Raw genomic sequence first — 8,738 nt, 5'->3', positions numbered from 1 at the left:
CTTACGGGAGTAGAAAGCCTCATCTTTCTCCCGCGGAGTGGCTGGTAGTTTCGAACCGCTGACCTTAAGGTTCACAGCCCGATTCGTAACCACTACACTACCAGAGCTCTATAAGGTCAGAATTAATTTATCAGAATTAATTTGATGACAATTGGTTTTAATTTTTTTGAGGGTTTGTGGCTTATTGTATTCTAAGTATGCAATTTCATAAAAATAGTATTAATATATCACAATTTTTGATAATTACTACACAAAGGCAATTTAGTTAGGTACTTCATGACATTAAGTTAAAGCTAATTTTTTCAGTTATTTAATGTATTCTGGATGAATCTTATTTATTGCTTGAGATAGAGAGACAGCATCAATTCTCACAAATAAGTAGATAAGAATGAAATAGACTTTATTCTAATGGTACCTCTCAGTTAATTGAACAAACTCTTAGTTATATTTGAACTTCTTGATCTTCTGTCAAAAATCATTTTTAATGATTTATTAGCTGAATTTTCTATTAGGTCCTCTTTCAATTTTGTTGAGAGCAAAGAATTGAAAACCAATTCACTTGCAAAGATTTGTTATCAACTTGTTGGTGTCATTAATTTTCTCAATTTCTGGGCATTGTATCAAAATGCTTTACCCATACCTTTCAGATGACTATCAATTATATCTGTTACTTTTACACATAGAGGCCATTGTTTAACCCAAACACTCAGACTGTGGCATTGAAATAGTAATAATTTCAATCTACCTTTGCCAACGCCATAGTTCGATAAAACGTTTGTTTCTCCCACATCCCATATGCTTTAATTAGATTTTTGTGAAAACCTTAGGGCTTCAGATTTAGCTCATTCAATTAGTGGAAAATTTCTACTCCATAACCTAATTAGTAAAACCAGTCCTCATTGACAAATCAGTCAGCCAAATCAAACTTACTGTTAGAAAAATCTGGCTTTATTTTTAATTTGAATAAATATGTGCTTCAAAACCTATTATGAGAAGGTCTGAAAAACAAATTATGGAGTGCTTCATGTAAGATTATCAACAACAGTCAAGTTTAATTTTAAATTCTATAGAATCTAGTATAAATGATTTATTAACTTCTATAAATCATAAAACAAAATGTCTTTCTTATTTCTTAATCTGTAAGAAATGCAATGTGGTGAATAGTTAAAATGTTAAATAGTTGTGAAATTAAGAGCAAAATAAATAAACCATGATGTGCTTTTCCTACATGGGTTTACAAACATGCTTTGAACTCTAATGTCAGTTTTTATTGTGGTTCTGATTGGTTCTGATTTGGTTCTGATTCAAAGCGACCTTGTATAGGATTTCTGAGAAGCAGCTAGTGGGCTTGAACCACTGACCTTTTGGTTAACAGTCCAGTGCTGATCCTACAGCTCCACATCAGGAATCCATTTTTAAATATGAATCACAGCTAAATACTCAGAACACTAAAAAATTTGTGAGATATCATCTTTAAAACTTTATATGTATTTTGTGGAAGAAACTGTTTTTCTTGGTAAATTGGCCTGGAAACTATCATATAATTTTATTTATGTAATTATTGTTGTTATTAGGTGCCATCAAGTTTGTTCTAACTCACAGTCACCCTATGCATAAGAGACTGAAACACTACCCAGTCCAGCACTGCCCTCACAATTGTTATACTTGAACCCATTACTGCTACCACGGTGACAGTTCATCTCATTGAGGCTCTTCCTCTTACTCACTGACTCTCCAGTTTACCAAGCATGATCATCTCCTCCAGGTCTCTCCTGATAACATGTCCAAAGTTCGAGAGAAGTCTCCCATTCTTGGCTTGTAAGGAGCATTCTGGCTGCACTTCTTCCAACACAGACTTGCTTACTCTTCTTTCAGTCTGTTGTACTTTCAACACCATAACCTATATGCATCAGTTTTTCACAGTCATCCTTCTTTGTTGTGCAGTTTACATCTGCATATGAGCCCACAATGGAAATACCATGGTTTGGGTCAGGCACACCTTAGTCCTCAAACTGACATCTTGGCTCTTGAACACCTTAAAGAGGTCTCGGGCAGCAGACTAGCCTAATGCAATACATTGTTAGTTTTCTTGACTGTAGCTCCCATGTGTATTCTGGCAATTCATGGTACTTTGAATATTCTTCTCCAGCACCGTAATTCAACTGCACTGATGCTTCTCCCGTCTTCCTTATTCATCGTCCAACTTTTGCATGCATATGAAGCTCTTAAAAATAACATGGCTTGAGTCAGGCACACCTTAGTCCTCAAACTGATAACTGGTTTTTAACACTTTAAAGCAGTCTTGTGCAGCTGATCTGCCTAATACAACATTTAATTTAATTTCCTCTTTAAAAAAAACCAAACAAACACAAAACAAAAAACCTTTTTATTGTGAATTGATTATAGATTTACAGATGAGATCATCATTTTTACATTCAACAAACCATACACATTGCTTCACTATGTGGTTGCCAGCCCCTCCATGTACCAACAGTTAACAGCATTTACCTATATTCACTTTACGTAATGCATTCTTCCCATTGTCTCTGGTTACCTTCATCTTTCCTCTGCTACCCTCCCACTTGCTGTATATTGCCTGCCCTGGCACTCTGTCAACATGAATAACCCATGAATAATTCTCTAACCCATGAATAATTTCCCTCCCTCCCCCTCTGCCCCACAACCATCATATATGGTTTATTTTATCAAGAAAAAAAATATTTTAAACTATTTACAACATTGCTTTCATACAATGTTTGTCCTACACTAATTTCACTCAGCATAATGTCCTCCAGGTCCATGTCAGATGTTTCACAGATTCATCATTATTCTTCAGGGTTCTGTAGTATTCCATTGTGTGTATGTACCAAAGTTTGTTTAATTATTCTTCTGTTGATGGGCATTTAGCCTGTCTCCATCTTTTTGATATGTTTCTTGTAGACAGCATATTGAAAGAGCCTGTACAATGTGGTACATGTAATCTATTTATATTCAGTATAATTATGACCTATAAATAGGTATGAACTAATTGCTGTCATTTTTCTGTATTTTTTTTTTTTGTTGTTGTTTATGTGGTACTGCTGGATTCTTTGTTCTACATTATTTTCTATGCTGAGTTCATTTTGTTTGTGAGTTTTCTTGTGCTAATGCTTACTAAATCTTTTTGATTATCCTCTTCTTTTATTCTGATGAGCAGGTGTATTATTTTCTTTGAGATTGCCCTATAATTTATTAATTTTTATCTTTAAAGCTACTTGACTTCCTTGCCATTTGGAAATTTTATATTTAACCGATTCCCTCATTTTACTTTGTAGTTGACTTCATTATCCATTGCTATCTCTGGCTCCTTATTTTCAGTCTTATAGGTTAATTTTACTTTAAATATATATCTGAATTGAGTTCTGGGTGGTGTTATCACGAATGGTAATCTCAGATTGTTTTCTGATGTTGATTCTCAGGCCAAATAACAGCCGTTAGTATTTTTTACAAAGTTGATCTAGTCATTGAAAATTCCTTTCATTTCTGTTTATCCAGAAATGTCCTAATTTCGCTGTTGTATTTGAGGAGCAGCTCTGCTGGGTATATGAATTGTGATTGGCAATATTTTTCTTTCAGAGTTTTGTGTATGTCATTTCATTATATGGACAAAATATTGAATGATGCACAAAACATCAAAAAAGGTGGAAGGAATACACAGTCATTGCACAAAAAGAAATGGTTGATGTTCAACCATTTCAAGGAGTAGCATGTAATCAAGAGTCTTAAGTACTGAAGAAAGAATTCCAAGGTTTAATGAAGGCATTGGCAACGAACAAGGCTCTGTGAATTGATGGACTACAAATTGAAATCTTTCAACAAACTGATGCAGCATTGGAGGCACTCACTCCTTGATGCCAAGAAATTTGGAAGACAGCTACCTGGCCAACTGATTGGAAGATATCCATATTTGTGCTTATTCTAAAGAAAGATGACCCAGCAGAATATAGAAATCATTGGACAATATCATTACTATAGCATGTAAGTAAAATTTTGCTAAAGATAAATAAAAAATGGCTTTAGCAGTACATTGACAAGGAGGTACCAGAGATTCAGTCCAGATTCAGACAGGGATGTAGAATGACATAGATCATTGTTGATGTCAGATAGATCTTGACTGAAATCAGAAAACATCAGAAAGATGTTTATCTGTGCTTTGTAGACTACACAATGGCTTTTGATTGTGTGGATCATGAGAAGCTATGGACAACATTGAGATAGTGAGTATTCTGGAACACTTAATTGTGCTCATGAGGAACCTGTCCATAGACCAAGAAGCAGTTGTCCCAACAGAACAAGGGGACACTGAATGGTTTAAAATCAGAAAAGGTGTACGCCAAGCTTGTATCCTTTCACGATACATATTCAATCTGTACGCTGAGCAGATAATTCGAGAAACTGAATTCTATGACAAAAAACATGGCATCAGGATTGAAGGAAGATTCATTAACAACCTGGGATATGCATATGATGCAACCTTGCTTGCTGAAAGCAAAAAGAACATAAAATACTTACTGATGGAAATCAAAGACCACAGCCTTCACTATGTATTGTATCTCAATGTAAAGAAAACAAAAACTCTTGAAACTGGACCAATTATTAACATAATGATAATTGGAGAAAAGATTGAAGTTGTCAAAGACTTCATTTTGTTAGGATTCATAATCAACACATATGTAAGCAACAGTTAAGAAATCAAAAGACATATTGCATTAGGCAAATCTGCTGCACAAGGCCTCTTTTAAGTGTTGAAGAGCATTTATTTCAGTTTGAGGACTAAGGTGCACTGGACTTGAGTCACGGGATTTTCATTAGGCTCATATGCATATAAAAGTTGAACAATGAAGAAGGATGACTGTAGAAGAATTGATACATTTGAGTTATGGTGTTGGGAGAAAATATTGATTTCATATTAAAAATGCCATGAACTTCCTGAATAACAAATATGTCTTGGAAGAAGTACATTCATAATACTTCTTACAATCCAGGATGGCCAGACTTCATCTGTCATACTTTGGACATATTACCAGAAGGGACCAGTTGCATGAGAAGGACATCATGCTTGGCAAAGAGGAGGGTCAGCAAAAGAGCAGAAGACACCCAATGAGATGGATTGGTACAGTAGCAGCAGCAATGGGCTCAAGTGTAGCAATGATTATGATATTAGTGAAGGATTGGACAGTGCTTCATTCTGTTGGGCATAAGGCCCATATTAGTGGATATGGATGGATGCTGAGGCACCTAACAACAATAGGGTTCCCAAGGTATGGCTAGTGGTTTTGACCACCAACCTTGTGGTCAGTAGTCCAGTGCTTATCCTGCAGTGCCATACCAGGATAGCCTTGGAAACCCTTTTCCCATTGTCACATCATAGCAACCCTATAGGACAGAGTAGTTTTCCGAGGCTCTAATCTTTATATGGAGTCCTGGTGCCATGCTGTAGGATAAAGCATTGGACCACAGGGTTGGTTTGAGCCTCAAGGTCAGTAGTTCAAATCCATCAGCTGCTCCTCCGAAACCCTATACAGCGTCTCTATCAGTTGGAACTGGCTTGACAGCACTTAACAACAATAACAACACAACAACCATGTTTACACAAGTAGACTGCTATATCTTTCTTCCTTGGAAAGGCTCACAATTTCTAACCTCTGGCCTTCTGATGAGCAGTCGAGCACTTTTTGTCATTGTGTCACCAGGGTTCATGTAAACCTTATTACAATGTTGGGACCCCTTTTTGTCTTTTTTCTTTTTAAAGATGTCTGACTGAAGGATATGGTATGGTCAAAATGTAGAATTTGTGTTCTTAACAATGCTAAGAGAATCTCCATGGTAGGAAGACCTGTGGGCATTGGAAAAGAGAATATTTAGTCCCGTGATGACACAAATGATTTGTTCTTGACCACTAACTGGAGGGTTGACACTTTGAATCTACCTACCAGAGCTCTGAAAGAAAAGGCTGGCGGCTTACTTCCATGAATATTGCAACCATGAAAAATTGATGAAGAGACTCTACTCTGCACCATACAGAGTCGCCATGAGTAAGAATTGACTCCAAGTCAACAGATTTGGTGTTGGATTTGCAATATGTGTATAACTGTGCAAGTAAGTAAGTATGCATCCATACTTAATAAATGCTAAAATATTTTAATTAATGAAGTTGCATAAACAAAAAAATTCAGACAGATTTGTATATATATTATGTGTAATATCGATGGCACCTAACAACAACAAAAATATGTAATATATTTCATACATTTTGTATTAGAAAAGATAATGTGTATGTTTGCAGAATATATTGTAATCATCTTTTCATGTCAATAAACATTCACCTACAACAACAATAAAAACAACAAAAAGGAAGGTAAGAATGTGAGGTAGAACAGAGAAGAGACTGATGATTATGGAGGTTAACAGAAAGACAGTGTTGCTTTAGGATGCTTTAAGATACTTGGTCCAGATGAGGAATGCAGATGGAAAGAGTGATTGGAGACAATATGTCATCTCTAGCAGTTTGAACATGAGTAAGTCACCTACCTTTTAATTTCCTCATTGGTCAAAGATGTGAAGTACAAGACAGTGTCAAGTTCATAGTTGTATCTTTAAAAATATTGACTGTCCTACAAATTAGCAGTGTTTGCTATTTTAAAAAATAACATTTTCATCTGTGTCATAAAATTTGAGATGCAATTTTCCCATTTAATAAAGCATCATGCACTGTGCTGATCTTTATATTTTTGAAGACAATTTTAGTACTGAGAAGCAAAACAATGAGATCTGAAGCAAGGCCAATGAGGAGAGGTTAAATGAGTTGAAATTACTTAATTTACATAAAAAGAAAATTAAGTGATAATTTGATGATAATTTTTCAGTAAAAGACAAGTTCTAGAAAAGCACATAGCCAATTAGTCTCTTTCCACAGGGGCTTTAATGAGAAGAAATAGACATGAAGTTCTAGGAGGGAGTTAGGAAATGTTGCTGACTGTATCCTCAAGAAATGCCAGCATGGACTGTCAAATTTCCATACCTGAAATCTATAAAACCAAGTCAGACAACACTTTTCCCTAGTGGTTCAAATTTTCCTACCTACAGACAGGTGGTTGGTCCAGAAAACTCAGAGGTCTTTTTCAACCATTTCATTCCATGAAAAAAGGAGTTAGTATCTACTGATGCTTTCTCAATGACAGCTGTTTTAATTATGTCCCTGAATCCTTATAATAGCCCTGTGAGGTGTGGATAATTATTCTTGCCTTACAGAGATCAGCTACTTCTTTTCCTCCTCTTATTTCCCCATATCATGGAAGGAGAACCTTTTTGAATGTGAAAGGAATCATTTCTAGCCCTTCAAAACTGCCTGTAAATAATTTTATGTGTAGCAGTTAAACTGTTTATAGTTACAGACTCAGAGGTGCAAAAATGAACTTTTCTTCTTCATTTCTTCTTGGTGGTGAAAAACAGAAGGTTTGCTGAATGACAGAAGGTAACTCAGTCAAGCCATCTTTAGAACTCAGTCTGTGCAGTTCCCTTCTCTCCTTACTTCCTCTCATCTCCAGTGACGGGTTGAGTTGGGGGAAGCCTAGCTTCTGTGACACATGGTGTGTGGTGGTAGGGGGATTCCATGATCATCTTCTCATCTATCCTGATGGGTGCCTTGTCCTTGCAGGTCCTGGTGGGGCTACCTCTCCCTGCTGCTTCTGCTGTCAGTGTGGTTTCTGCTATCTACGCATCTCTGACTGTGTCAGACTTATCCCAGCCAATCCTAGCCAGGATATGTATTTTGGTTTGCTATGAATTCCCATAGCTTTCTTGGAAGCCTGCCGGATGTTTTGTCATGTGTCTTTAGTTCTGGAGGAGACTTCAGGCAATGACTAGGTCCTCTTCCTTTCTATGTATGCCTCATACTCATTGCTTCTCTACTCAGCTGTTGCTGTGGATATAAGGCTTCACTCAGAGATTTGCCTTGTCTTTGGGCTAAACCCTGAGAAGAAAGGTCATATCTATTCTGCCCTACTATCCGTCCAAACTGATCTGCCACACAGGATTAGAATGGATGGGGAAGGCTAGGGTGCCCCATACTCTTTGGAGTTTTGCCAAGCTCCCCTTTCCCCTATAATCCACATAAGGTTTAATCACCTTTCTCAACATTAAGAAAGCAATGCTTGTGTCACCACACTCTCGTTGCTCTGGTGTGAGTTTTTCAGTCTTTGCTTTTAACCAACAAAGCCAAGGTTTTAGAATACCCCAAGTCTACCAGAAACATTCCATTAAAAAGTGAAACCACAGTCCAACTCTTTCCTTTGTCAAGTTCCTGACTCTTCTAATGGAGAGCTATAGCTTTCAAGAATATTTTGGAGCAAAATTCCCAAAATTTGATACTTTTTTTTCTTGGATTGCTTTACATTCTCTCATCTTGGGGCAGTAAGTCTGGGCTTTATGGTCTATGTATTTTGTTTTGCTTTGTTTTTTAAATTTCTTTTAAGTAAACTGGTATTAAAGTCTCACATGTATTCAGAAGAGTGTAGGAAACAAGAAGCATCCGGCTAATGGAGTTCTGGGGTGGTGCTGTAGGGTAAGCACTGGACTGCTAACCATAAGACCAGTGGTTCAAACCCATCAGCCACTCCTCAGAAACCCTGAACAGGGTTGCTATGAGTCAGAACTGACTTTATGGTACATAACAACAATGACTACAAAGTGAGCACCAG

The sequence above is a fragment of the Chrysochloris asiatica genome, unplaced genomic scaffold, assembly GCF_000296735.1.
Source record: "Chrysochloris asiatica unplaced genomic scaffold, ChrAsi1.0 scaffold00001, whole genome shotgun sequence".
NCBI lineage: Eukaryota > Metazoa > Chordata > Mammalia > Afrosoricida > Chrysochloridae > Chrysochloris > Chrysochloris asiatica.
Note: the sequence above shows the minus strand (reverse complement) of the source record.